Source organism: Manacus vitellinus, unplaced genomic scaffold (genome assembly GCF_001715985.3).
Source record: "Manacus vitellinus isolate BGI_N305 unplaced genomic scaffold, ASM171598v3 scaffold_37_pilon, whole genome shotgun sequence".
Lineage (NCBI taxonomy): Eukaryota > Metazoa > Chordata > Aves > Passeriformes > Pipridae > Manacus > Manacus vitellinus.
In genome coordinates, this window is record NW_021940517.1 from 3,079,032 (window position 1) to 3,097,386 (window position 18,355).

Consider the following 18,355-nt stretch of genomic DNA (forward strand, 5'->3'; position numbering starts at 1 on the left):
ATTGCTCTGTGTAGTTCTGTACCAGCTAGGTCTGGTTAGAAATACTCTTTTTTATTAACAGAGCTGGTTGCATTTCAAAAGAATTCCTTCCACTGTGCAAAGCAATGCATAAGCATAGCAGAACCGTATGGCTGGCTGAGGAACTCCTGGCTGAGCTCATATTCAAAAAATTGTATGGAAGGTTGAAATGAGGATGGGGTAAAGGGATTACTGTGGAACTGCACAGGAATACAGGAATGGTACAGGGGACATTGAAGCTTGGCTGTAACTGAAGCTAGCAATGGGTGTGAAGGCAGCAGGAAGGATTTGCACAAGTGCGGCAACAGTAAAGAAACATGAAAAAATAATACATGAGTCTGCTGCTGAACAGAGTAGGTGACCCAGTAATGCAGGTAAAGAAAGAAAGACTTGAGGTACTGTTTCTTCTTCACCTCTGTTTCTGCAAGGTCTGCTGTCGGGCTTATTTGAAAGGTCATGGTGATCAAGGGACATTCCTGATATTATGTCTAGCTTTTAAAAAAGTGAGAAAAGAGGGTCCAGCATGCTACAGGCCAGCCAGTCTCACCTCAGTCCTTGGGAAATTTGATGCAAGTCCTCATGGCAGCCATTTCTAATGATGTGAGATAAATTAAGGTAATCAGAACAACCAGCATAGGAAGGGCAGATTGTGGCTGACCAATGTGATCACCTTCTATCATGGCTCTGAGGACAACAGTGGATGTAACTTTCTTTGGCTTTAGCCAAAGTCTCTCAAAGCATCTATGTAACCAAATTGAGGGCAGATAGGCTGGATAAAAAGAAGCTTTGCAGAAAAGGGCCTGGGGGCAGCTGTGAAAACCTGGAATCATGAGTCAGTGTGTAGACTGAGGGAAGTGGTTGGTTCCCCTCCTGGAGTATTGTGTTTAGCTTGGGCTCCCCCAGTACAAGAGATGCCAACAAAATAGAGTCCAGTGGAGGGGCTGGAGGATGGTGATGGGGCTGGAGCATGTCATCTGTGAAATGCTGGGACTATTCTCCCTGTAGAAGAGGAGGTAAAGGTGGGTGGTTAAGCTGTGGACTTCCATGCCCGTGATGGGCCATATGGAAGACACCTGGACTCTTCCTAGAGGTGCCCAGTGAAAGAACAGTCAAATTGCATTGAGAGAAATTCCACCTGCATACATGAAATAAAATCTCCAAAAAATCACCATGAAAATGGTCCAGGACTTAGATCAGGACTCGGAGAGATTGTGAATTCTCCATCACTGGAAATTTTAAAAACTCAAATGGACAGACCCAGACCCACCTGATTGAGCTTTGAAGTTAGATCTGCTTTGAGCAGGAGGCTGGACCTCCAGAGAACCCTTTCAATCAAATTATTTGATGATTCTATCAAAACAGACCTTTATATGGGAGATTAGTTATTATGGGGATAGACAGACTCCATCTGGCTGCCTCTGTGCATGCAAACTACCTTGTTTGCATGTAGAAACAGTTTTGCTGCAGTTTATGGATGTAGATGTTTACGTACATGCAAACTGTCCCACAGAGAAGGGCCAGCATTTGCAAATATGGTAATTTAACATTTACTGTACTGTAAGGTTTTAAACCTTATATCTTTGAAGAAATCTCTTGGAAAATGTGGACTTAAAAAGTGGTTGAATAGTGCCCTGTGTGAGTAACTGCAGCTAATCCTTACACTTGGGTCTATCTAAGTTTAAAAAGAAGCCGTAAGTTGTTTTTCAATTTCTTAACAGCTTTGGGTGTTTCGTTTCAATTGCTCAATGCTGTGTGGAAACCACAACAGATACAAGGTAGTAAAATCAGGTCATTCGCACAGTTCCCCTGTAAAAGTATCACATGCACCTTCATAGCAAGAAACGGCTTCTGCAGTGCCAAGTACCACTTTGAAAGAACCCAAGCTAATCCAGTTTGTACAAAGAAAATTAAATCAAGCATGTATGCATGAATTGAGAGTAGCTCAAAGAACAGTGAAGCTGAGAAGGCAATGGGTGGTAGCAGAGAGCAAGTTATGTAAAACTGACTGAAACAATAAGAGTGCTGGCAGCCAGCACCAGAATGGTGTCTTGGTGCAGGAAACTCCCTTTGCATTGACAAAAGGATGACTGAAGCTGTGCTTCCTTCCCTGGAGCATGTGGCTGTGTTCTTGATAGTGAAGCAGATACCAGCTTGGGCAGTTTAGAGCAGGGAGAAGCAGATGCAAGGATTAATTTGAGTTAAAAAAATATCTGAAGAAATAACAGCATTATGTTAGAGATTGAGGAACACTTTGGTTTTGAAGAAGGAAGTCATAATCCCATTTGTAAAGAAAAGTTTAGAAGGTGGACTTTAATTTTGGCTGTGGCCTGGTGTTGTAGGGAATATGCTAGAAAATCTGTTTGTTGGGAAAAGATTAAGAAATGCGTGCCTGTAGCGGCTCATATAGACTATATGATCTCACAGCTCTGGCCCACTGTTCTTTGTGCAACAGAAGTACCTTGTAACCCTACAGCTCTAGCAGTGCACAAAGCAGGTGCAGCTTATTTCAGTACAAACCATGTAAAGAGCCTGTGAAACACATGATTTTTAAAGGCAGCTTCATAATTGTCAGTCACTCCCCTCTCCCTTGTTAATGGTGGGAGTAGAACCACAAAGGTCCTCTTGCTGTGCCCCAGCTTGTTCACCACCACAGCCAGCAACAGCCCGTCCCACCCTGCCCTGGGCTCTGGCTGTGCTGGGCAGCTCAGGTTTGAGTGCGGTTCACAAAGAGGTGCCTGAGGGAGCAGGCTGTTTGTCTTTCTCTGTCTTCTTTGCTGAAGAGCAAAGAAGGTCTGGTTCAGGCTTAAGGTCATGTACCTCATTCAAGGTCTGGTTCAGGCTTAAGGTCATGTACCTCATTCAAGGCTCAGTTTGTACCCAGCATTGGCCATTCGCACTCCTTCGGACTTTCAATCAAAGGATAGAGTCTCTGCAGTACAGCTACAAACCTGAAAGAAAAATGGGGTCACAAATATAGGTCAATTACCCATGCATCACGGAACAGGAAATCTTGCAGAACAGCTTCTTTTTGTTTGCTCATCTCCCCATGTAGTTTGCTCTTATGGACTTAAGATACATTCTTCTTTTTTTTTTTTTTTAATTCAAACTCATGTTGTTGTATACCAATGCTCTTACTGATCACCAAGGATCTGTTGGTCAGGGGAAGCAAACTAAGCACTGTCCAGTTGCATGGTCTTTTACAATAAATAACATGTATACATTTACTTGTTCCTACTGCACTTTTGCTCAGGTTGACTGCTTTTTTTTTTTTCTGTACAGTAGAGCCAAATTCTAATGAATCATTTTATTGTTACTTCATCCTCTCTGTACTGCCTTGAGGGGTTGGAGAAGGGAATTGAAATAAACTTTCAACAGGCAAAACATATAAAAGAGTTCATTCAGATCAAGGAAAAATAATTGATTTGAGCTTATTTTCTCCCTCCTTGGTTCCAATAGTGCAGGAGTTCAAACGCTGAGCTGTGAGAAGCTGACACATAACTAAAGACAGACTCCTTTTCTGAGTACAGCTGCCCCTTCCCTCCCCTGGCTTTTGTTCTTAAAATGAGGGTTTAATCTAAAGCCACAGTAATCTGTTTTTTGCTACCAGCCTGGGGCACACAGATATTTGGAATAATCATTAGTGAACTGTGATCTTTATTTTAATAAATATGATCTTTCATAGAATTTAAGGCTCCAGCTCAAAAATGTGGCAATGCAGAAAAATCTCATGTGGTATAGAATTTGCCAGTGCTTTGGGAAAAGCAGAAATTTTGCCATTCAAGGTATTGCCCACGAGTGCAAGGTGCTAAGAGGATGCTCCCTACTGAGCTTTCTGTCTAGGAAAAGGCAGTGCCTTCTCTGTGCATCAGGTTGCACCGGGGAGTGGCATTTGATATTGTGATGTTAAACCTACTGAAGCGAGTAAGTGAAGGGACACTGATGCCTCTTAAGCCCTTGTCTTAACCTCTACCTGCAGAAAACTGCACATGTAGATAAAACTACATAAGCACAGATTTGTATCTAGTCTCAGTTAGGCATAGAAAGGAGGGGGATGAAGGATAGTGGAGGATCCTCTGCTGCACATTTGGAGTCTGAACTGTCAGTGGTGAGGCAGTGTGGGATCAGTACTGAAGTCCTGGTGGAGTATAGTGAGGCATGCTCAGACTGTGTCGTGCAGAGCTGTTCTCGCTCCCCAGATTTGTACAGTGGTGTTAGCAGGAGGTTGGCTATTCTTCCTTCCCATTAGTTTGATGGTTTGTGAAAAGGTAAAAACCTCTTATCTCAGAGAAGCCCTCCTCATTCTTTACTCCTGAGGCCTGTCAAACTGGGAACTCAGACACTCTAAGCACAGCATAGGTAGCCACAAGAGGGTTTCTTAAAAAATTCCTTGACTGATTGTTTCAAGCTCCTTCACTTTGTATATGATTTGTTTCCTCTTCCGTTTCCTTTCTGGCTTTCCTTTATTCCCTTGTGCCTCCAACTGAATCTTTCTCCCTCTGTTGCCCCTATACCCTCAATATCCCTGAATTGCCTCTGCTCATCCCGTCTCTTTCTTAGCTCCCAGAGGCACTTGTGTTCTGCAGTGACACCGTGAACCTGACTGACACAGTTGTGCTCCCACCAGCCACCCTGCTCACAGCACCAGGAGAAATTACTTTTGTCTGATCATGTTCCAAGAAGGGGCCATCTAGCCCTTGTGACACTAACCTGCATCTCCCAAGGTATGTTCACAGGTCTGCCACAGGCTTCACAGGTGACTGGCCAAGCTGCTTAGTGTTTCACTGTGTCACATCCTCAGCTGTAAAATGTGAGTGGATGGACGTGCTGCAATTTGACAGTTTGTCAGCCTACAGCTCATGAAATTCATTACATCCCCAAGCACTGTCAGTGTCTGTGTGGATTCCCTCCCATGCTGGTCCAGTCACTTTCTTCCTCGCTGACCCGAGACAATGACCTGTCATTACAACTCAACAACTCTCTGCTGAAAATGAGATGGTTTGCAGGTGACCCACTGTTTCAGTCTGGGATGGGTCTGAGGTGATGGCGGTGTCATTGCTCAGAAGGAAACAAAATCCATACTGGTGTTGACCTGAGCCTTTAGAGCAAAATTAGAGGGGAGAAAGACAGCAAGCCTCACTAATATATCTACTTGTCTTTGCAGAGACCTGGAAGAAACCCCTTGAATTGCCTTCAAATCAAGCAGATGTGGTTTTCCCCTTACAAACACTGTAGTTCAACAATGCAGATCTGCACTTGTGGTGGTACATTAAAGCTATTCTGTAGTGGGAAGAGATGCTGGAACCAGGCAGACTGGGAAGTCCTTCAGGAGGGGTTGTGAGGCAGAACTGGGCACCCTGAGGCATGCTTAAATGTCCTGGTGTGGGGATGGTGCTTCAGACTCTAGTCTGAATTTCAAAGCATTTGAATGGTATAGGGACAAAAGAGTTGCTTCTTGAGAGAGCAGGTTGGCAACTGTCCCAGGAAGAAAGTGCTGTCAAAAAGAGCTTCAAAGCCGTAATGTGAGTTGGGTGCTAAGGTACTCTAACACAGACTGAAAACCACCCTGGGCCTTGCAGGAGTGCAGAAAGAGAAGATGAAAGACGTTTAAAGTAGGATGTTGCCACCTCAGATATAACAAGATAAAGTTGTAGGCAGTGAGAAATCTCTGCATTTATGACTATTAAGAGAAACAAGTCTGATTCTCATATTTTCCAATGATTAGAATATTAAGATTTCAACTTCATCAAAACTTATCCCTTAGCCCTCTCCAAAACAAAGCACCCTTAGTACACAGCTTATAGCAAACTGAACTCTAGCAACGGTTCTTTTTTATTCAAACAGCAGCTTTTTAATTAACGTATAATCAGAGGGGAGATTTTAAGAATAAAACCTCATGCTGCCTTCAGTGAGGGGGCATCTTCCTCAGCAGGAGCTCAAAATAACTTTTAACCACAAGTCTCCTGTTGCTTCTAAAAATCTTTCAGTTTAATGTTCTGTCTTGCCTTTACAGTCTTCGTTTTACTTAGCTGTGATGGAAAAGGAAAATTAGCGTTAAGAAAAGTTACTTCAAAGTCATAAAAAGGCCTTCAGGGAGAACTGAAAAAATACTGGCTTTTTCCACACACCTTTCGTCTCAGGCTGGACCAGCCTCACATTCACCTTCCACTTCGCTTAACCAGGCAAGATCTATGTGGTGTGCTTGAGGGTTTCTCTCTGCCTGCTGGCATGGCCTCACTCTCACCCTCATAGGGTGGCACATATGAGCAGAAGGAGAGGTTTTCAAGTTCAACCTTTCCCTTACTTACCAGCTCCTTGCACTGAGAAGTGTCTACCTGAGTACTGAGACTTCGCAGGCAGTTCAGATGATAAGAAACCCGCAAGGAAATAAATTACTATTGCAATACCATATTGTAACAAGTATTTGTTTTTTGAGTCATTAATGCTGCCATTGGTTCCACTTCTGTAGAGCCAGGGGAACTTCAGAATTCTGAGGTGTAGCTCACAGTTATCAGGCAATAGCATCTGAGCAACAGAGGACACAAATCTAGTAATTACAGTGTAGCTCTTTTCATGGTTACTCTTCAGTAATACTATTAAGTAAGGCATCACAGTGCAAGCTCTTTTGTTGTATTTTTTTGGATTAAATTTTTTAAGAGACCACACATTATCACTTCAGGATGTCCAGGAACCTTCTGGCCAAGCTCAGCTGGTAGGAGTCCATCCCTTTCTCTAGCACAACTGAGGCATGGAAAATCCCTGGAAAAGGTGCAGCAAAAATTCTGTACTAGTGGAAGCTGCTTGCCTGTTTTAGCCCCACTGAAGTATAAAGAGCAAGGATTCTCTGACAAGGGTACAAACCAGCCTAAAGCCAGAAGTGGTGTGGATCATGCTGGTTAGACAGGTCTGGCAGCATCTGAAGGAGAACACCTCTGGTCCTGCTGCCTGCATTTGCTGTGTGAAGTGGCATGACATCTTTCTCTTTTGGAGCCATGAAAGCTGAAACCCTGATGACAGGGAAGCGAATTTTCCCTCCATCCTCACAAAAGGCAGTAGGTAAAGTTGGCATCATGTAACACCTGTAATATCAAAATTGAAAAAGTAAAACAACTCCCTGGACACACCTGGGCTGACAGTAGGTTGCTGTGTGAACTTGGACATGAGGAACACGTGCCATTGTAGAGCTGGGTGATGAAGATATTCTCAGAGACCTGGCTTGGCAGTGAATGCCAGTCTTGATGTCAATATAATAGAATTTTCCTTCTGTTGGAAAGGCTGAAGGGCATTCCTGAAGGACAGGTTGTTCCATGTGCCAGTTATAGCAGGGTGACCCAGGCACAACTGGCACACACGACACATCATGTCCTGCCAGGAAGGCATCATCTTACCTCTAGAACCAGGTCAATATGAGGCTTAGGGGGATCCTTTCCAGAGTTCACATGTCACTCTGGGTTAGTGTGGACAAACCTCAACCGTACGGGTGAGACCTTCCCTCTTGGTTGCGGATGGGAGTTACAATTCTCACCAAAAAGAACCCTTGTTCCACAAGCATAGGCAGGGGAGTTAAACTAGATCTAACTGTATTTAGGACCAAGGTCTGGGCTCTTCTTGCTGGCTTTTGCCTGACCCCTAAAAGTTGCCAGCTTTATCCAGTGAGTCCTCCCAGGCACACATGCTTTCCCCATCAGTAAAGAACATGTTTATGCTGCACAACACAATCATATAATCATATAATCATGGAACAGTTTGAGTTGAAAGGGGCCTTTAAAGGTCATCTAGTCCAATTCCCCTGCAATGAGCAGGGACAATACTATGAAGAGATGAGTAAGGTGCCACAGACATCAAAATAACTTACAGAAAGATAAATGGATACTATGGGGGCTGCACTGAGTCTGCCACCTGAACTATCTGGCATAGCTTTGCACTGGGTAAGGAAGAAACACTGCGAGATCTGTTAAAAAGTCTTGGCTTGCTGCAGATGGAGAAGTTTCCTCGACAAGGCTAAGAGCCGTAACAAAATTTCTGCTTTTCCAGGTTGTACTGGGTTTGTGTGGCAAGGTTTTGGTAGTGGGGGTGCTACAGCTTCCTCTGTATCCACCAGAACCAATGCCAGATGGCTCCAACACAGACACACCACTGGTCAAGGCCAAGCCTAGCAGTGATTGTGGTAAAGCCTCTGGGATAACACAACTAAGAAGTGGAGAAAGAAACCTTCACAAGAGCAACTGCAGACAAAGAAGATAGGAATAAGAACATATGAGAGAAACAGCTCTGCAGACACCCAGGTCATGGAAGAAGGAGGGGGAGAAGGTACTCCAGGTGCTGGAGCAGAGATTCCCCTGCAGCCTGTGGTGCAGACCATAGTGAGGCAGGATGTGCCCCTGCAGCCCATGGAGGCCCATGGTGGAGCAGAGATCCATCTGCTGCCCCTGGAGGACCCCACAACAGAGCAGTTGGATACCTGAAGGAGGCTGTGACACTGTGGGAAACCTGCACTTGAGCACACTCCTTGCAGGACGTGTGGCCCTGTGGAGAGAGGATCTCACTCTGTAGCACGTTTGCTGGCAGGACTTGTGACCCCATGTGGGACCCACGCTGGAGCAACCAGTTCCTGAGGGACTGCACCGTGTGGAAGGAACCCCCTTTGAAGCAATTCATGAAGAATTGCAGCCCATGGGAAGGATTTATGCTGGAGAATTTCATAGATAGACCACAGGAGTCCTCTCCCTGAGAAGGAAGCAGCGGCGGAAACAATCTGTGATGAACTGACCATGATTGCTTTTCCCTGCACCACTAAGGGAGAGGAGATAGAGAACTGGGAATAAAGTTAAGCTCTGGAAGAAGGGAGGGGTGGGGGAGGTGTTTGTAAGATATGTTTTACTTATCATTACCCTACTCTGATTTTGATTGGTAATAAATTCAGTAGTAATTGGTGTATCTCCTTGTCTGTATCTCAACTCATGAGCCTTTCCTTATATTTTCTTTCCAGTTGAGGAGGGGAATGATAGAGTGGCTTTGGTGGGCACTTGTTAACCAGCCAGGGTCAACCCACCACACAGCTGTAAAGTTCAAATCAATGCCAGAAATGATCTGTTGAACTGATTGAACTGATCAGTCCCTTTGTGCTATTGGTGCTGCCTGGCAGGAGATTTATACCTGCTTGGGCTAATCATCTACTGTTCTGCACTAGTCAGGCTCTTGCCCTATACTATCATTTCAGTAGATTTAGCTGTGCTGCTTGGTTCTCGGACATATCTGCCCCACAGCATTAGCAAGTTCCTCTCTTAGTGTGGGCTAGATTATATTTATGGAAACAAAACCATCATCTCTCAGAAGTGAGATGTAAGGACATGCTTGCATTCTCTGAGCAGCACAGAATTAATCAACAGCAATTGCCAACTTGCTGCTCCCGTGAGGAAATGATCAGTAATGTGCTTCCTGCTACTTTTTTTTTTTTACTTTTTTTTTTACCACCTCTAAAATCACAGCGGAAAAATCAATTTTTTCAAAGCACAAACCACCAGCAAGTGACTGCATGCATAAAGACCTAGAGATCAAACGATAACAGCAGCTGCCCACTTTTAGAAGGGAAGTGAAAAGTTAACTATCTGCTGCACTATGAATTCAGAGAGATATGTTAGCTGTGTACAGCAAAAGGTTCCGTGTCAGCCATCACTCTCCCTGTCATCTGCTTGGTACAACACCCCAGTGTGCGCTTCCTTTCCCTCCTAATCCACACAGAAATGCATGGGTATTTTCAACTCTCTTAAGGAACCAAGGTACAACTCTTCTGCAATATGAATTAAGTGCCCAGAACATTTAAAGCTTATTAAAACCAAAATGTTTTAAACATGTGCTTGATTATCTCACTAATCAACATCCGACCAGAGAGAGGATCTGTGATTAGGACACAACTTCCTTCCTACACCAGCATGCACAAGTGGCATCTCCGTGGTAACTTTAGGAACAGTGATTTCTGCTGTGCAGAAGACGTGGAAGCAGATTTTCCTCCTTGTAGAACAATCTCCTGTGGCAGTTTTTCTCTGGGTAGCCTCAGGTCATTGGTGTGGTTAGCGGTTACAGCCTACACTATGGTATAGAAGTAAAATGAGACAAATCATTGTCTCATTGAAGTGGTCAGACAACACCTCCTGTTCATCTTTACAACTTGTAAAATCACAGTCCATGTGCTGAAAAGCACTCTCTGGCCATCTCTGATCTGTATCCAGCCAAGGTAGCAACTGCATACTATGCAGACAAAAGTTCAAATTTCATTCTCCCATTTCATCATTTGTGGTTTTAGGTGGGAGCCAGGATCCCAGATGCCCTAACATTTCCCTACTAAGCAACCAATTGCATCATTAGCTATGCAAGTACCTTTTAAACTGTCTTTTAACTCTTAGGCCATGAAGCTTACTGCAAGAGAGATGGGACTGGGACATTCCATGGTGTAGGTCTCTTGTAAAAATAGTCATATAAAGAAAGTACAACTTTAAAAGAAATGAGTTCAATGAATTCAACGTTCTCAGGTTAAAATGTAAATGCTTGGGAGTACAGACTGATGACAGGCTTTGAGAAACTACTTTGGTAGTTATTTCAATGAGACATGAAACAGAGTGAGTGATTGAGTAAGCAAGAAAAAAATATTACCGCAATGGGTATGGTCTGACTACAGGATCAAAACCATAGAAATTATTTCAGCAATTGCATACTTAATTCTGCTTGTATCTTTGCCTTGTGTTTGCAGCATTTCTGAAATGGAAATTCACTTGTCCTCTACAGCCTAATGTAAATAAGTCATACACTGGCAGACAATTTAGCAGAACTTTCTCGCAGTAGACCATTGACTTCAGAAAGCAATAGTTATTTGGAAATATTTTGCAATATTTTGTCTTCTTTGTTCTGGTATACTTAATTTGAAAAAAAATTTTGATCCACTTTAGCAAGAGTCTGATTTTAAGATTTTCAGTGTAGCTGCTGTGTTAAGCTTGGTCTCATTTTGCCAAATTGTGTAAATCTTCCAGTAACATGGACTTGGTTTCATGGATTCATTGACCTAGATGGGATCAAGGAATATTGTCCTAGGTACTTCTGAAATATAGATCTTCACTGGGCTGGGAATACACAGGAATGAAACCACTTTTCCCATCAGAAAGGACACTTACAATGAGAGCAATCTTCTTGGAGAAAAGAAAATGTCTGGGTGATGTACAGTTGTATGCAAATCATTGCTCAGGTAGTGCAAAATAAGGGACTGTGACTTGTGTTATGCATTCATTCTTGGGTTCTCAGGAACAAACATGCATTTTCTGCTCTATAAAACAATTTCTTGTGGGCAGAGAAAGTAGATAAGCGAGATTACAACCTGGCATATTCATTCAATTGGCCCTTGGCAGTACAGGGTTTGTATCATTCCGTTAATCACTATAGAGGTTCATTGCTTCTGGCATAACCTTGGGATATACTTTCACTGGAAATGGTTCTTAAACCTCTTTAACATAAGCAGCCGAAGGGTTATCTGTAGGAAACAGACCAGATGCAGCATGATCAGATAAAAGTTGTTTCTTAAAGTAAAAACCCATGATTTCAATAAAACAGATTTTTCCTTCAGAATGCCTTTAGCTATCCCAGAAACATTTTAATGAAAAATTGAAATGTGTTAATTGGAAAAACCTGGTCTTATGTCTCATGGGAGTTGTTGTTTCTTGTGAATTCCAGTCCTTTTCTTGTGTAAGCTCCTGTGAGTCCTTAGACCATGGAATGACTTTACTCACTGTCTACTTTCTCTGTCCAAAGCTGGGAAACCTAATCTGATTGATAAGCTCAGATTGCAAAAGAGAATAAAACATAAACAACCATATAATAACTCAGCTGTGCATTTTGGTGCATTTTATAAACTGGTATTTTTACTATAACAATTTCCATCAAAAATATGACAATTTTTTGTTTGAAACTTTGGTTTATCAACATTTTCTCCAAGAGAATAAAATATCTTTAACCAGTTATTCTGAATTCAGTGATTATCAGTGGAAGGATACACTTACTGCACTTTTTGCTTCTTTCTGGAAGTCAGGCCAGCTACAAGCTAGGCTGTTTTTAAGTGATTCTGCAGTGAAGCAGAGGAGTGCTCTGAGTATGACCGTGCTCCTTCTTCAAAAATTCCATGTTTATTCTGACAAGAAATCACCTCTGAATCTTGACCATGACCAGCAAACTGTTTCCCATCCATTTTTTTTACTTTCCCTTCATTTTCAAATTAAATAGCAAGTGCGTTGGCGGAAGAAAACTGATGGATTTTGATGTCTTACAAATGCAATCATATCTTGGGCTAGAGGTGAGACCTAAGCACTGATTATGCAGGCTCTCTCCTTCCCAAGTGCTCTCTTTACAACCACTACCCATTTAACCTCCTGAGCTCTGTCTGCTCCTGTGGAAAAAAGCCTCTATAGAAGGTCTTTAGGAGGGCTCTGTCTTCTCTAAAATGTTTGACAGAGGTGATTGAGTAAGTGCAACTTTGGTGGATGCTAGTCAATGTGGAATGGATATCAGTCACTGACACCTCATAATGTATATTATGAGAAGGGCTGCACACAAGAGGATAATGGAATCAGGTGGAAGGGAGGTTGAAAATGGGAACCAAAAAGATCAAAGAGGAAGCAAGGGAGTGATGCTACAAAATGTATGCTGGAAAAAAAATATGAAGACAACAGGAGATGGTAATAAGACAAATCTAGAAAAGCTGAACAAAGAAAGGGGAAGAAATAGGGAGAACAAAAAACTAAATACAGAACTACCAAAACCAGACAGGGTTTTGACATGTTTGACAGGGAGTGAAAAGCCAGATGCAAACAAAAAGAAGGCAAGTTTCATAGAATTAATGAAAAAATATATATTGACAATGTAGGATGGTCATGTTAAAAAAATTAAGTAGGTAACGCAAACAGCTTGAATGTAAATACATAGTTTACATTGTATAGTCCAAAGTAGCGATGAAGAGATCAGAACCTCAGCTGAGGCCAGATTTTTGAGTCAGATTAGACTGATCTAAATTTAACCAAAGGAACATGAAAGCAGGATGGAACAGTATGTAGGGAGCATGCTGCCTTTGTTTTAGACTCAAAAAAGGCGACCTACTGAGTTATTCCAGAAGAAACATGTGGATTCTGGAATAACTCAGACAGTGGTTTTGTTTTCCTTATCTTTAAATATTTTCTTTCCTTAATTAGTGGTGGCAGAAAACTAACATGTGGTGAGACTTGAGAAACCACAATAACCATATTAGCTAAATGAGACTAGGTTTCCTTTCTGAGCTCTAACATATGAACAAAACCTAGCTACATGTGAGGGCTTCATTTGCATAACATGCGGATTATCAAATAGTTGTGTTAAAGAGAAAAAACTCCTTCCACTTGCCACAGTTGAAGGTGAAGCACAAAGCATCTGTAAAGAAGGCTGGCTGGACTTCGTAACTGGATTAAAAGAAAATGTGTTGAGAACGTAAGTGTGACTAGTTACCTTGTATTAATTTTGGCACTCACCAAATGGTGAATTTTTCGTCTTCTGAAAGACTGTTATTCATGATGGATATTGAATATATTGCAGAGTAAAAGCACAAGATACATTTAAATTAGAAAACACCTGAATATGGAACGAGATGAGCAATAGTTTTTGTAATGGATAAACTAAAACTCTGATTTATCTTTTAATTAGCTATTAAAGTTCTGATTTATATTTTGATGACTCCCATTCCATGAAATATTGTTGATAATATTCTGCTGCTTTGCAGACTAATCTGATGGTATTCCAAAAGTAGGTTGTTGTCTGAGAGAGATGTTACAAGCTGTTACTAGCAAAAGTGCTTGTTTGAATATGGATTAAAGTCATCATAGACTTGATGATTTGAAGTGACATATGTTTTTGGAATAGAAAGAGATTTTTCTACTTCTATTACTCATTTGCTGGTTACATGACTACCATGGCTTAGGTTTGTCTTTGTGTAATGAAGTTTGCTTTGCAAGACATAGATCCATCTGTTCACTCACAAAGTTATGAGAAAGAAGCACTTGAAGGGTCCTTAAGGTTCATTCACTGGGTATGGTCAGTGGAAAGCAGCACCATACTTAAGCTTCTAGGGAGCCACTGCTATTGTGATATGCTCAATTTTGAAAAGAAGATGAGTGAGCAGAACATCTATCAACCTGCATTTCTTTAGGTCCAGTATTCTATTAATTTAATCATATCTTACAATCTTACAAGGTTGTCTGTATTTATGTCTCTAATAGGATTACAAACACAATTTCTAAAATAAATAAGGAGTTTGAAGGCATTTTTTTGCTATTTTTTTTTCTTTTCTTCCTCTCCTCACAATGCAAACATCTAAGTCGCCATCAGAAACCCAGGTCTGGAAAAGAACTATTTATAGGTTTTAAAATTCAGGATTCATAAAATGAAATATTTTCCTGTGTAGTTACAATTAACTTTGACAGCAGACCTGAGCAACATGCACACAAACAGCAAATGTTTGTGCCAAACAGGCAAATACGATTACATTTTACTTCACCTGGGCATTTACATTTTGCGTTAGCAGTTCAGGCCAAAAATTTGGATTATGTGCACCTTGATATATAACAGATTATTATTTTTTCTTCTAAAACAGCTATGAATCAATTTGGTAATTATTACTTTTCTCAGTTTCACAGTTTTACTCTAAGCGATCTTGTTGATTTAAATGATTAATGTTGAAACTACTTATCTGCATAACAATTAGTCCACCCTTTACAAAAACAGGTCATTATTCAGGATGTGTTCTGAGCACAGTGGCAATTAACACCCTACTTTTTATGATTCTAATTCTAGCTTGATTATTTTAAAAATAATATCATTACATAGGTAGCCTAATTAAAAAATTAATAAAATATTTGCCTCCAGTTTGCACGTTTTCAGCATGGAAACATTTTCTTTTACATAAAAAAGCAGGTTATTCTTATTGCTTGTCAGAAGGGAGTGATGATTATTTCAGTTTAACTCTGTACCTTTAACTAATGCTGTTATTTCTTGTTTTTCAAATTAAAGTGTTGAGGCTGACGGTAAATGTGCCTGGGGCAGCCACAATAGAATGTAACAGAATCATATATCCTCTTTCACCTGACCTACAGACAATTTTTTTTCTGGTAAGTACTAAAATAAAATAGGTAATATGTAATGCACATATGTGTGATGAATGCAGTAAAGTGAACATGTAAGTAGGATTGTACTTACAAAGGTGGACTATTCTTAAAAGTATTTGTTGACTGAATTTTTTTCCTCATAGAAAAATTTCTTTTTTGTTCTGTCTGTCTTTATTCGCTGTATTTTGCTTGTATAATTCAAATAATATTTTAAATAATTCTTAAGACTGTGGTTTAGTCTTACCTTTGAGTACTCACATACTGCTTTCAAAATAAAAAGAAATGTGACAATGTGGATAAAGTGGAAAAAAAGTAAGCTAAAAAACGCAAGGCTTATATATTTAATATTAAGAACATAAGTGTTTTTGAGGGCACATGCATAGACATTTGCCCATATGTAGTACATAAGTGATGTTAGAACACACACAACACTGTACATACATGGAAATCTATTTTTTTATATTTACCTAAGACATTAAGGCTAAATAAAGACATAAATGTGCAGATTATAAATTATAAAGATGTTTACTGAGTGTTAGAAAGATTTAAGTCGAAAAGAAAATTGTGTTTATAAGAATTCTGATTCAACTTTCTCAGTAGCCAGTGCATCTTCTTAATAACTTCAGCGGATGCCATTTCAAATTCTAAAAAGGAAGTCAGCTCAATAGATTTAAATCAAGTCTGAATCTGATCTCTGCAATTCTGATTTCAGTTTGAGTCCTTTGCTACTACCCTCATACCAACCATCCTCAGGAATCTTTTGCTGGACAGTGGAAGTAATTTTCTGAATAAATGTGTGGCTGGTGGTGCCTTTGTGAATTCCTGTAGAGCCAGGGAGACTATACAGCTCTCCTGTAATGAATAGCTGCTGTTCCCTGTAGGCTCTCTGCTGAGCTCTTCTGAGAACTAAACAGCCTTTTCTTGGTTTTAATCTGAAGAGATCTCCCTTCTTAGCCCTCCTTGTAGGCTGCATAAAACACCTGTGCTCACTTTCTTCTAAATGCCTTCAACCAGTAATCTTCCTTCTATACCTTATCCTTAATGTTTGGGAGTGACTTTGTCTAAGTGGAATGAAAAGTGACTTTTACAGAGAAGATATGCTGTCAGGCTCTCTTTGTATATTTTAACCACGTAAGTCTCAAAAAGATATGAATGGTAGATACCTAGAATGGTGTTTTTCTTGCAACAATAAAATAACAGTTTCTAAAATGATAACCTAGACAGGTACCCCTTTAGTGCTGTCTAACTGAAAAGTTACTGCAGTTGCAACCAAGTGCAAGGCCACTGTCTGGCTGGATGAGATCAGAGAGTGTAAAGCAGCAGATGGTGACTAGAGTCGTGCAGAGATGGGCTAGAGGACCACAGCCCCAGGTGAACTGCACAACTTAACCTGCTTGCCTTTTACATCTCTGTAAGTCTGAGAGACACCTTAAGTTGTCTAAAATTTGTTTCAGAAGGTGTTCAAGTACTTTCAGGCTGTCATATTCCTGCAGCTTCTAAAAATCAGTTTCCAAAAGCCAGCAGAGGAAGCTGGAGAGGTGGTTAAAGATTTGTCTAAAGGGCAGGAAATTCAGAGAAGCTGTGATGCCTTACCAACATTGTGTAGTACATGTAGTATATCTGCAACCCTCTGTTGTAAGCCAGCATCCCCACATGAGTCATTCTCATTATGCTTTTGGGGAGTGTTCTGTCCTTTCCCTCCTGCAACTTCCCAGTTATATCTGGACTTCATCTGTCCCATTTTCACAGATTATCTGTCTCTCTCTCTCTTTCAAAATTAGGTAATTCCCAACCAGGAAAGTTTTACTTGTCTAGACTTAAAGTTGACCCATGTGCTCTTACTAATTAGTAGCACAGCTTAGCAAAAAGCAGACAAACTCTAGATAAAACTGCCATTTACAACCTTAGCATGGGACCTCATGTCATCCAGTCCTTGAAACTACTTCATTGCTGATAGGTGCAGTTCTCACGGAGCAGCTGATGCAAAAAACAGAAGGACTGAACTCATGCAGGGGAATGCTGAGGAATTAAATCTCCTGCCCATGGGTTCCTGCATGAGGTCGAACAAGTCATTTAAGCCCACCTTTGCACATGTGGCCACCAATGACATGTTCCCCGTCTTATTTTTGTGTGACTTTAGAGTCTGATCTGATTTGCAGAAGTTTGAGCTTGCATGCAACCAGTCAATGAATTTAATTCTTAACACAACTGAAGGCCTTTGTAATTCTAAGCACTCTTAAAAGTGATGCTGAGAGCAGTAGGTGTCTCAAACTGAACATCTCAAGTAGATACTTATATTCTAATGACTCAGTGCTCAGGTTCTTTTCTTGTAAATAAATGTAGTAATACCTCCTCACCACAAGGTGTTGTGTAAATTAATTAACATTTGTAAAATAGTTAGGCATCACAGTGATAACAGAGAAAACAAATTACTTTCATAGAGTGCAGTATACAACACTGCACACTGAACACTGCACTCTAAATCTGTGCACCAAACACAGACAAAACACTAGTGCTCAGTCTGTTCGTCCATTGTGTACTATCTTCTACACTATAGGAAGATATCATTCTGGCACTCTTCATTTACCTCACTAGTGTAATAAAAAAGAGAAAGTAATGTGATATTAAAAGTGCTGAGATGCACTGATAAAATGCCAGAGTGGAAAAAAAAGAGTCTGTCTTATATTACTGTTATGAAGCATACTAAGGTAGCGCTGTTTATTTGTTCCATATTTCCCTCAATACACTGATTGCCATTGTCACACAGAATTTCTGAATGTAAAATTTAATTTACTCTGATTTTTTGTGGTGCAAATTCAATGTGAAGTAAGAGTCACATATTTTCATACATCATTCATTACCCTATGAATAAACATTCAATGTATAAGATTGTGCTCTTAATGGTACTGATACAAACAATCTATTTTCTAAAATTGTACATTCTGCTGCAGAGATGTGTTATTTGCCGAGATGCTCTTGTGAATTGTTGATATAGTTGAAGTGATGAGATTCTGTTTAGATTAAATGTTTTATTTTCAATTGTGTTTTTTTACTTGTTCACATTTCTTGTGCTGGTTTACCAATCCAGTCTATTTCATTTTGTTTTCAGAAATCCTTGGGAAAGTATTTTGAAGTTCTTCTCAACATATTTTTCTGTGAAGTGTACTGCCAAA